The following is a 12,224-nucleotide window of genomic DNA, read 5'->3' on the forward strand; positions in this document are numbered from 1 at the left end:
ATCCTATTGGTTCTGTTTCTCTGGAGGATCCTGACTAATTCAGAAGCAAGTTCTTCCCCAGAGCCTCCAGATCAGAGTTCAGCCCAGCCCACATGTAGACAACAGTCTTGGGAGATCCTGAGCAGAAAAACCATTCAAGCCCTCTCAGACTTCTGCCATACAGAACTACGAGATAATACATAAGTGCTGTTTTGAGCAGCTAAGTCTGTGGTAATTTGTTACACACCAATGGAAAACTAACACACTTTTTTCCCCGATTTCTAATTAAATCACATCTTGGTTAGATACTATGACTGTAATAAACTTTTTTTGACATTTGTTAAGACATGTCTTATGGCCCAGGATGCAGTCACCTTTTGTAAATGCATGATGTGTTCTGGATGAAAATATGCATTCTACCCATGTTGAATACTGTTAGACACACAGACACACTCACATTCACTAGATAAAACTTGTTATTTGTGTTGTTCCCATCTTCTCTTCTATATTTTTAAGGTTTGATTGTTTCTGCCTGCTTAATCTATCAACTTCTTAAAAATGTGCATTAAAACCTCCCATTATGCAAGATAACTGTAGAGACTAATGATTTACATATTGTGTAGCACATAGTAGGCATTTTACTAATTATTTTTACTGAGTATTTACACTTTCATACTATAAATAATAATGACAGTTTATGGTGCTTTATCATTCTATAATACATTTTTTATGTCCACTGACTATTTAATTTTTATCCAAACTTGTGAAGCAGATTTTTTTTTTCATTTCCATATTAAGAAACCAAAGTTCAGGCAGATTAATGACCTTCCCAAGGTCAAGCAGCTAGGAGGCAATAAGCCTGGTAGGAACCGCAAATATTTTGACTCCATGTTCACATTTCTTTTCATTAGACCAGACAAAATTTCTTTGAAATAAATGAATACTTATTATTATATTATTTTTGACCAAATACAGCTAATATTTAGAGTCTGCCACATATATAAATTGTACATCAAGGCAATGTTATAGGTGAAAAATGATTCCTATCTAATAATTTATTTGGTAAATAAGAAGATATTGCTTCTGATCACTATAAGTGCCAATGTAAAACATTATGGTTTATTCTTCAAAGTACAATTTTATAATTGCAACAGGATATGATTGATATACTCACCATTTTTCATGTGTATGTGTGTATATTCATCTTTGAATAACAAAGGAGTAAGATTGGTTCTTTCTACCCTAGCAATGTTTAAATTAATCTGGACCTAATTTGTTTGGATACCATATTTACCACCATCTTTACACTGGTTTCATTTGCATGATTTCTCAGTGACAGCTCAAAGCAAAAATGCTTTTCAGAAATTAATATGCACTTAAGTGGACTCAGAGCCTTTGTATTATATATTCTTAGATCTCCAGGAAAGTTGTTAATAGTGATCAAATGCCACATGAATGTTATTGAATGAATATGCCCATGTTAAGACTGTGACCAATTAAATACACTGAAATAGCAAACTGAAAGTATAAAATTGAGTCAATCAAAAGATTTGAGTTCACTCCCCACTTAATTGACTAGTTGTTGTGGTGTCACATAAACACAGTCTTAGTTTATTCCTTTTTGTTGATGGGGTTGACATGAGTAAAACTTAATTTAAAAACTTAAGAAAGACTAGGATTTTCTTTGACAGTTATTGGAAGTTTTTCAACTCCCCCTCTCTTTCTGAGCTGTTGAATTAGTGACTGTGGTTTTGACTCACTGACAATTGGAAGAAACTTGAGAAGAAATTTTGCAGGCTGTCATTTCTTCTCCATTAGAGCTAATCTTCATCGGGCTGTTGGCAATATCATTTGGCTTAAGACTATGGTGAGGCTTAAAATGAGTATTATTTATTCCCAGACTGGCTAACACTATTGCTTTGATACAGTTGTTGGGGAAAATATGCAGGTTCTATTGGAGTTAGAGATGTACCTCTTGAACAAAAATGTTTGCTGATTTTTTTTAAGTGATAAGAAACATGAAAAGCTTCATAGGGATTTGAATTTCAATCAAAGATTCTGATTCCAAAATTTTTGCTACTGTAAAAGACAGATTTTTTTCCCTGCTATTGAAAAATGTATTTTCGCATGTGTACTATAGACTGCTTTATTGCTAAGAATCTTTCAAAGTTTGATCTTTAAAAATGTAGACCATAAATGCATCTCCCACACTGGCCCAAACAATGTCTTGGATGCAGTAGCTTTTCTTTCTTGACTGCAGAAATAAGTTATAAAAGGTGACGATTGCTTAGGCATTGTTATTAGGAGAACCCAGGTAGACTGATGGGTTCTCGAGAACAACATCCTATGATAAGTTTCTGGAAGGAGCCTTTGTGGAACAGCACTGGTTGATGAGTTCTTAGGAGGTTGACTGAATGAATGCACCTTTAACCTTAGTGCTGGCCAACTTTGCTCAGGCTGGGTCTTCTACTTAATACCAGTCCAACTCATGTTGTGTGACTGCTTCACAAATGCACAATGAAAAATAAAATGGTTTAATTATTTCTGAATTGATGGATCCTTTCAGTTTTGCATTAGCTCTAGACTTTTTACACTGAAAGGGTTATGAAAATCTACTTTGCTCACGCAGTGTTGAAGAAACAGACAAGGAAGTTGTGACTTGCTCAAGGTCAAACAACTAGAGGCAGAGCCAGGACTTAAATCCAAATCTGCACAGGCGCTCTTTTTTCCAGGCAAGAAAGCCAAGATCAAGTGTTTTTCATCATCAGAGTGTGAGGGAAGAAAGTGAGGTCTCTTTCCAAAATGAACCCTTTCTTTTCCTGACAGTGGTCTGAGATATCAGAAATAGAATATGTTTGATTATTGATCCTGAATTATCCATATGCATTTGTTTTAAAAATGGTAACCCTTGTTATTTTAAGAGTGTGCACGCCTACATGGTCACACCACAATTCATTGAGAATTTAGGACAGACAGGGTATTTATTGGAAAGTCATCTTCTGCTCAGCTCTTAAATGAATCCATTTATCTGTAGCACTGAACTTCATATCTGTCCAAATCTTCTCTTTATATTAGCTATAACTAAAGCTGAATGAGATTTGAAAGCTTTAAAGTAATGTCAGCTAAACTGATAAGACCAATGGCTGACATAAGTAGCTGAATAGCATGGTTAAATGGTCACAGTGTAAACTATACATATCAAATGCCCTGGCACCGCTCTTTTGGAGTGGTCCAGATCCAAAGCAGGGAGCTTTGAAAGGATATAGAACTGAAAAGAATGACCATGAGAGTATTTATGAAAATGAATTTTTACCTTCTACCCTAGGGAGCAGAAAGAGAGGAACAAAGGTAGGTAACTTCAAGAAAAGAGTCAGGTATTTGACTGGGGATCTGCATTTTGTGCTTTGATGGAGTTTGCGGGGTAGATGCCCAGGAGACCCTCCCTAGTAGAGGGGCTTGAGGGAGCTTTCATCGTCCTGTTCAGGGAGGTTGCCCAAGCCTGTGTGAATCCCCATAGGCAATCCCAAGGGCATCGTGGAGTTAGCTTCATTCCAAACGCAGCAAGAACAGCCAAAAGAAAACATTTGATACCAAAAACAGTTTTAAGAGAGGGGCTTGAGGGAAAAGATTGGAATAGGAGGAAGAAGGGGAGGAGAAGGAGGAGGGGAAGAGAGAGAGAGAGAGAGAGAGAGATCAGTATCAATCTGTGGAATATGTCAGCCTCAAAAATTAAAGCCCTAAGCCACATGACCTTGATTCTTGAAACACTATCTGTGACCTCAGTTTGAAACTAGTTTATAAAAAAAAAAATAGAAGTAATGTGTTCTTTAAAAAAAACATAGGGACACATATTTAGGAAACTTCTCTCTGTCTAGGAACTTTCCCTGGTTCGGTATTCTGGGCTACAAAGCAAGCTACAAAGTTCTTGCATGAGAGTGTAATAATGTAATACCTTTATCCAAGCAAAGTCAGGAGCTATCAGCCAACCTCCCAGCTTTTTGATATTATGAAAAAGGTTAGAAGAAAGTTCTTTTTAAAAAACTGCTTCATTAAATTTGCTAAATTGTTCAGGCATATAGTCAATAACAAAGCAAGTAGAAAGAAGCAACCTTGTTTACAAGTGACCATTAGTTGTTCCTTGATTTAAAGAAATGAGGTTGAGTAACCAACTCCAGTGTGCCATGCAAAAGGCTACCATGTAACAGAAAACTGACTTGGCAAACTGAACAGGACAGTGTTCTGGGTTCAATCATTTTGTGGGTCAGTTAGCTTTGTTGTGCTCTAAATTCTAACCATTTCTCCCATGCATACTGTTGCTTGGAAACAGATAGTAGAATAATATGTAAGAAACCAAATCCATCCCTACTACTGGAAAAGCAAATAAATGCCCTCAAAATGTATGTTGTACATTGGTTGATGGGTGGTAGCATTGTCTTCTTGTACAAAGATTAGCAAAAATAAAGTGACCTCTCAGAAAAAGCTCAGAAATTAAAATCAAAATGTATCTAGATCATTGTTTTCTTAAATAGAATATACATACTTACAGACAATGTGTATCATAATTTGTGGAAGAACTCACAGGAAGATACATTAGATTCAGTTCAACAGACTTTTTAATGTTGCCACAAAAGCAGCAGGAGACAATATTTATAGCTTCTTTACTGGTGGTAGACCTCATAAGTTGGCTTCAATCAAGCATCACCCCCACCCCTAAGTTTCTTTTTTTTAAGTCTAAGCCTTCATAAATGCATACATGTACAGTTTTAATTTGGATTCAAAATAGGTTCTTGGATGAAAAATGTCATACATTTTTTGTGTAGTTGTATAAGTAACATTTAGCTAAAGATAGAAGGTAAAACTTCTTTTAAAAGTGGAACAAACGGATATGCAGGTATAGTTTTACTTTTAGAGCTACAGTTAAATACCATATTTACTTCCCTAGGGGGTTACTAGCATATTGGGTTACCAATCTATAATGCATTTACCCAAAATGGTAAAAGTATATGTAACCTCTTAGGTCTGTGTTGACATATATATGACATTACAACACTTTGAAATGTTGTGATTGATCCCATTTAACTCAGTGGGCCATGAGGAAGAGTCAATTTCAGAATGATTAATGAAGGGCAGGGTAAAACTCAGGAAGCTCCAGAAAAAAGAGAAACTGCTTGATCCTCCAGGGCAGCCATCTTCTTTGGTTCTCTTATAAAATTGAGTAAAGTAGATCAAATCCCCTCAGCTTCCCAAGGTTCAGATCTAATAAGTGGCATAGTATTATATCCAGTTGTGCACCCATGTACATCTTTTAGGATTTCTGACTTAAGGTGACACAAATGTCTCAAGGAAGAGCTCAGACCTTTTTCAGGAAGCGTTGGAGAACACATTTCAAATTTGAAATACTAAGCCCTGAAATTTTTCAGATGAAATACTAAGCTCTGAAAATTTTCAAATGGATGTTGGCATAAAGTTTATCAAGGAAGGGAAGGCAGCCTTCAGTCTCAACAGAATGTACTGTTTGCAGGTCAATTGCTGAGCCATTGATTGAATAACTGAATGTCAAATCAAATTTTGTTGCTATAACAACCAAACTAACTGGCCCATTAAGGGTTGATCCTGGTCAGTAATCCAATCTGTTGTTCAGAGTATGACTGTTTTGAATGTCCCCAAAACTAATTTCATCAGAAGACTATTGAATTGGTGCCATCAGGTCTCAGAATGTTGAGAAAAGACCTACTGAGGCCTTCGGTTTCTTTCCTGAGTATAGAATGACACAGAAACAAAACAATTTATATATTTGTTTTCTACTTTTGTTCTCCAATTATGGCATTTGGCATTTGGGGGGCACTTTAAAAGTGGAATGAATACTTTGGGTTAAATTGAACACAAATAGAGAAAAGCCAACAGTAAAAGGACTTTATTTTCTCCAGTCACATTTCAAAAGGTTACATTTATTTATAAATATCAGAGCTATAAGAGGAAACATAAAAAAGTAAACATATAAATTAGAATGCTTAAACTTGCTAGTAATTAAAGAAATGAAAATTAAAATGATAATAGGGATCCTGTGAGCTTGGGCCAGAAGATCAAGCAGCTGTGGCAGCTGCCAGGAGATTGGCATTGTAAATGTGTAGAGTCATTTTGAAAAACAATCTGACAATAAATTTTAAGAACCAGAAAATATTTCCCTACCATTGAAAATTTTTATCCTAAGGCAACAGTTCACAAGAAGAAAAAGGTTACAGTTGTGAAAACGTTTGTGGCAGACGGATTGGTTCATCCTTGTAAAAATGTGGGAGGACCCGAAATGTTACACTTCAGAGGAATGGACAGATAAGATCATAGTTCTTTTTTATTTGTTTATTTATTTATTTATTTATTTATTTATGGCTGTGTTGGGTCTTCGTTTCTGTGCGAGGGCTTTCTCTAGTTGCGGCAAGTGGGGGTCACTCTTCATCGCGGTGCGCGGGCCTCTCAACTATTGTGGCCTCTCTTGTTGTGGAGCACAGGCTCCAGACGCGCAGGCTCAGTAATTGTGGCTCACGGGCCTAGTTGCTCCGCGGCATGTGGGATCTTCCCAGACCAGGGCTTGAACCCGTGTCCCCTGGATTGGCAGGCAGATTCTCAACCACTGCGCCGCCAGGGAAGCCCCCATAGTTCTTTTTTGTTTTTTTTAAAGCTCTAGCATTCAGTTTACTTACAGAAATTATACAATTATACATTGCTTCACAAAGGCAGCAAACACAAGATCATAGTTCTTGATAGAATATTACTAAGCAGCCATGAAAAGTTTTAAGTATGGGCAACGCGAAGAATGTTAAGTGAAAAAAAAGGAATACAAAATCTCTATATTTGTCATGATTACAATATGTGGTATATGTTTATACACGGACAAGAAGTGAAGTGAAACAGAGAAATAAAAATCAGTTGTCTTTGAGTGGAGAAAATTGGAGTCATATAGATTGAGCCCTAAATAGATATATGAGCAAATGTATCTCTTCTGAAATCACTAGGTATATGGTATTATAATGAAGTTAAAACACTAAATGAACCAAAAATGTTATATTGTAAACTTTGGAGCATTTTGAATTTGAGACTTTGAGAACAGTGAGAAACATAAACCTAAAAATGTTCCTTATAGCTATGCTTTTGCTTTCAACCCCTTTTCTTTCCTTTTTTTTTTTATTACAAAAGCAACATAAAATACACAAAAAAGCCAAAAGAACAATCCATAATTCATCCCCACCCTGTCTCTCACTTTATTCCAACCCTCCTACCATGAATACTATTTAGTGACTTTATACAAAGTAGTCTGAATTTGTAAAGCCAACTTCTATTGTTAGACAGTTTCTTTCCTTTTTTCCATCATTTACTAGCAGCGAGTAGCCACTACCATTTATTGATTCAGGCAAAGTGCCAGTTACTGTACTCTTAGTTGTTGGGCTAATATCAAGTAGCTGATGAGAGAGAGAGATATCTTAGTCCCACTTTTATAGAAATGAGAGAGCTGATGTCCACAATTACCTGCTAGGAAGCGGTAGGGCTGGGAACCCAAAGCAGTTCTGACTGCAGAGTGCATGCTCTTCAACACTAGTGTCTGTTGTAAGCAGTACCACACTTATAGCAGGACAGCCTTGGGAGCCAAGAAGGGGACCAAGCTTCAGCGCTCTTTCTCCCGTGGGACTTGCTTTGCAAATCCCTCTGTAGTGGCTGGGACCAGCCAAGCAGGCAGGGCCAGCAGGAGGATGTCCCCCCCAGACCTGGTCTGCACGTGCCTCCGTCTCCTTGTTTCCTGCTTTGGCGCTTTCTCCCACTCTCAGGCATGCGCTCTCAGGTGTTCTAGTACTCCTGCTCACAACTTGAGGTTATCTCTTGATGGGCCTGTGGTTATAGCAGAGTGACTGGCTGCAGGTCGCTCCTGCTGGTCAAAGTGGCATTTTTCCTTCACAGAATCGTGAGCAATTCTAACAATAACACTGGGATGTCAGCTCGTGGTCCTCTTGAAAGCCACTCGGATCCTAAGATGTATTATTATTTTTACCATGGCTGAGGCAATCTTACCATGCTGTGTAAATTTTGGAGAATCCCATTATCATAGCATCTAAGATATGAAATGGATACTTATCAGAACCATAGCTGAGCTCCCCTCGGCATGCATTGGATTACCCTCCTTTTACATCCTAAGAGCCCCCTGGCGTGCCTTGACCCAGACTTCTCCAAAAGAGACCACCCCTTCCACTATCTTCACTCACGAGGAAACTGCCAACTGCTTTCTTCTGTCTCCATCAGGCAGACCTGGGTTAGAATCCTAATTCTGTCCCATACCAGTCGTACCAGTCCTTTACCAACTCTTCATTTCTGTGTCCGTAAAATGAATACATCGACATCTAATTCACAGAGTGTGTAAAAATTGTTTAACCTACTGCCTGGTACACGTAGGTCCTTGGACTGGTAGATATCCATATAAGCTTTATTCACCATTCCACCTGAACAGAAGCTAGGATTCAGCCATTCTCAATCCTGCCCTCTCTATACCCTAGAATTCCTTCTTTATTCTCTACCCTACTCACCATGCACATTCCTGGCCTTCACTCGCTGCCACCATCTGCTTTCCATGTTTCCATTCCAATACTGCTAATTACAGTATTATGCTGGCAGCTACTAACTCATGCTACATAATCTGTGCTCTCTGACCTCAGTCTGCTTGGTCCTCATTGCAAGTTTTATTTCTCTCCTGCTAGATTGAAATTGCCATAGTAACTTCCCCAAATCTACATTCTTTTAAAGAACCCAGTTGCATGCCCACCTTCTTTACTCTCAACAGATTATCTGGCCTCCTGTTACGAAGAAGATCACCACTGTATAGCAAAGGGTGTGACAGCATAAATCAATACCGTAATAATCTTGCTAAAGCATCCCTATTAGAAGAACTATTATTTCTCTCCTGAAAATCATTCAGTGTCTGTCCTCACATACAAAGCAATATCATGATCATGATTTTGGTTTGATTTCATTTCCTTTTTCTGAACCCTACATTTCAACCAATCTGAACAGGAACCCCAAATCTCTTTCTATTCCATCTTTGTACTTACATTATGACCATTTCTTTTTTTTTAGAATGTCATTCCCCTGCATTTTCTATGTATCAAAATTCTGCCCGTCCTTCAGCACCATAATTAAAATTTCATATGCTCCATAAAAAACCTTCTGTGATTATTCCAGCTCACTTTCCTATTTTAAGACATATTGCTCTTTGTTCTACTTGTAGGGTGCATTCCACTCTTTATTATGTCATTTGTCTACGTTGCATCCCTCCTCTGAGAATATAAGCTTCTTAAGAAAATGCAACCAGGAGTTACATATATTTATAAGTTCTTAGGAAGCCATTGTTGGAGTAGTTCACAGCCAATGAAGAGGGCAGGTTTAAAGGACCCCCTGTACTCTTTTCCTTCTCGCTGTCTTTGAAGTCTCTTTGAAGTGAAAGAAACCTCTACCCAGAGAAAAGCTCCTCAGGGAAACAGGTCAGATGAGGATGAGGTCCTGTGTGCTCCAGTAGGGATCTTTGGAACTGAAGAGACAGAGCAGAGGGAAGAGGGTACACTTGAAACGTGGTCCAGAGGGCTTTGCTGTCTCCTATTGCTAAACAGTGTCAATGACCCTGTAATTTTCTCTGAGGCTGAGAAGTCACTTCAGTCCCAACCTTCGGGTTTTACAGATAACTCTGCCAAGAAAAGCTGCTTCTGCCTGGAACTTGATTCATGGTGATCTCAGTTTGAGTGTCTCACAAACTGAGAAATGCAAAATCCTAGTCAATATGCCTCATGTCACGCCCTTTTCCTTAAAGAGCTTGGGATAAGCACAGAAAGAATAGAGAGCCAGAAAGGAAGATAAAAAAAGCACTGATTCAAAATGCGTGTGTGTGTATACATATATATCACCCTTAATACCAGCAGCACCATCAGAACAAGACTTTTTGTCCTTTATTAGATCTCATCTTATGCACGGAGACTCTTTGGAACAAGCATAATCTTCCACTACAATGTTGAGCTAAGCCTTCCAATAAAAATAAAGCCTAAGTTCTTAAGCAAAATGCTGTACAATCTTGTATTTCTCATTGCGTGTTTCTTAGCTACAACATTAATCCCAAATAGTTTTTAGAATCTCCTCTCCATCAAAAATAGAGGGAGATCTGAATACATCTTTTTCAAGTATCCTATTTACAATCAGAAAGGTGCCTCTTTACTTCTCTTTCTATGAAACAGTGACATCTACTGCTCGGTGGGGCTAATCCTGGGGGATATTCTAAGGCTAGAACCACCAGTGATTCAGCTCTTCTGCCTTTGGAGTCAGAGGCAGGACCACAGTCACTATCTCTTCCACTTCCCCGTCCTGCTTAGGCCCCTCCATAACACTATAATGTTTGAACTTCTGCACAAATTGCATTCTCTTCTTTCTGGATTAATTCCTTCTATAACAATTCTGTCACAAAGTCTTTCCTCATACCGAGCCCAAACTTGTTTCTTTTTAACATGTAACTTTCTCTTAGCCTTATCCTTGGACTAGTGTTCAACAAGTAAAATTCCTTTTCCACATGACAGCCCTAAAGACAAAAAGTTGTCATATCCCATCAGTTTTCTTTTTCCACCTAAATAATGTCACTTCCTTTGGCCCTCCTGGATATTATTTTAAGCCCCTCTCTACATCTTTCCTAGTCTCTATATGTTCTTCTATTGATTCACATACATCAGAAAAATAAAAGTGTGCATGCCACCAAAGGTCTATCATTATATAAATGAGTGACTTCATCCTTAAATGGCAGTCATGGCATAGTGGGTAAGCAAGTGGAATTTGAAGAGAAAAGACCTGGGTTCAATCCTGGCTCCTCCACATAAGCTATAGGTCTTATGCAAATTACCCAGCAGTTCCAAACCTTTATTTACTAGGCTGTAAAATGAACGTGACAATAATAGCCACCTAGTAGGTTTGCTCCAAGGCTTAAAATGAAATTCAATGAGGCATTGTGTGAAGAGCACTTAGCACAGGTAATCTGAGTACGCAATAAATGGAAGCCTTCTTGGTATTAACCAGCTGCTGCTAAACTATATAAACAAACATGAGAAAAGTTGAGGAGAAATGGGAAGTAAGAAGCAAAAGAGGAAATAGAAGAAATAAGGAATGCGCAGCATGTTTTAAATTAACTACAAAATGTAAAGTTTCTTAAAGTCTGAGCCAATTTTATGCATATCCTATGTGCCGAGCTCATATCCAGTGTCTGGCATATAAAAGCAGATTAGTAAGTGTTTTCTGGATGAATGAACTTCATATAGATCAAAATATACTATGCAGCAATGGAGAAAAACATCATAAAGTTAGTATTATAGCAACATTTCCTATATGAAACATGATACAATATAAAAAGCCCAAATATAGCAGATGTTGAGCCATGCCTAGGTTGCATGGTACATTTAGTAACCTGAAAGAAGCTATTCATTCAGCAATTTTTATTCATTTGGAAACAGTTGGATCCGTATTGCATGCATACATCAAACTCTTTTCGACATAAGCATCATGAACAAAAATTCATTTTAGTGACTACCTATGTTTAAGCATAAGTGCTAAGAATACAAAGTATAAATTATCATTTCTTCCCTAGAGGCATTTACAATATAGTTGAGAAAATAATTAAGTCACATAAAATGATCACTAAAAATACAAAGAATAAAAGAGTCATACAGCCAGTAGTAGCCAAATCATTCTAGCAGATGTCTCACATCATACCTCATAACCAATGGAGTCATTTTCCATTATACATGAGTCAAGCCCACCAATTTTGGAGGTTTATTTTTCCCACTGTAAGTCAGGTAAAGTGCCTAAAGAGGGATAGGAAAACAGGGGAATTTGAAAGTATTTGAATGAACTTGGAGACAGTTCCTAATGCAGTTGCTAACCACATAGCACTCAGAGAATTAAAGTTCTTCAGTGTTCTCAAGGAAAGCAAGCTGGATTCCATAGTAAGCTGGTGTCCCAGATAAAGGAATTACATTTGCTTGTTTATGTTCTCAGTGTAACCTCTCTTTGTTTGGTCTCACCATTTGCCTAATGAAGAGAGGAATAACTGTGCTGTCTGAATAACAGAATCATCATGAAAATTATATGAAATAATGCAATAGAAAGGCCTTTGAAAATCTTGCTGTGCATATGCAGATTCAAAATATACAAAGAATTCTTAAAATTCATTGATAAAAACA

The 12,224-nt window shown here is 37.7% G+C and overlaps 1 long non-coding RNA gene across 5 annotated transcripts in view; it reads left to right on the top strand.

Annotated features, from left to right (window-relative positions):
- Positions 1 to 12,224, top strand: part of LOC309642030 — a 117,547-nt gene that overhangs the window by 83,599 nt on the left and 21,724 nt on the right. The window lies entirely within an intron of this gene.

Source organism: Balaenoptera physalus (genome assembly GCF_965194825.1).
Source record: "Balaenoptera physalus genome assembly, chromosome: 13".
Classification (NCBI taxonomy): domain Eukaryota; kingdom Metazoa; phylum Chordata; class Mammalia; order Artiodactyla; family Balaenopteridae; genus Balaenoptera; species Balaenoptera physalus.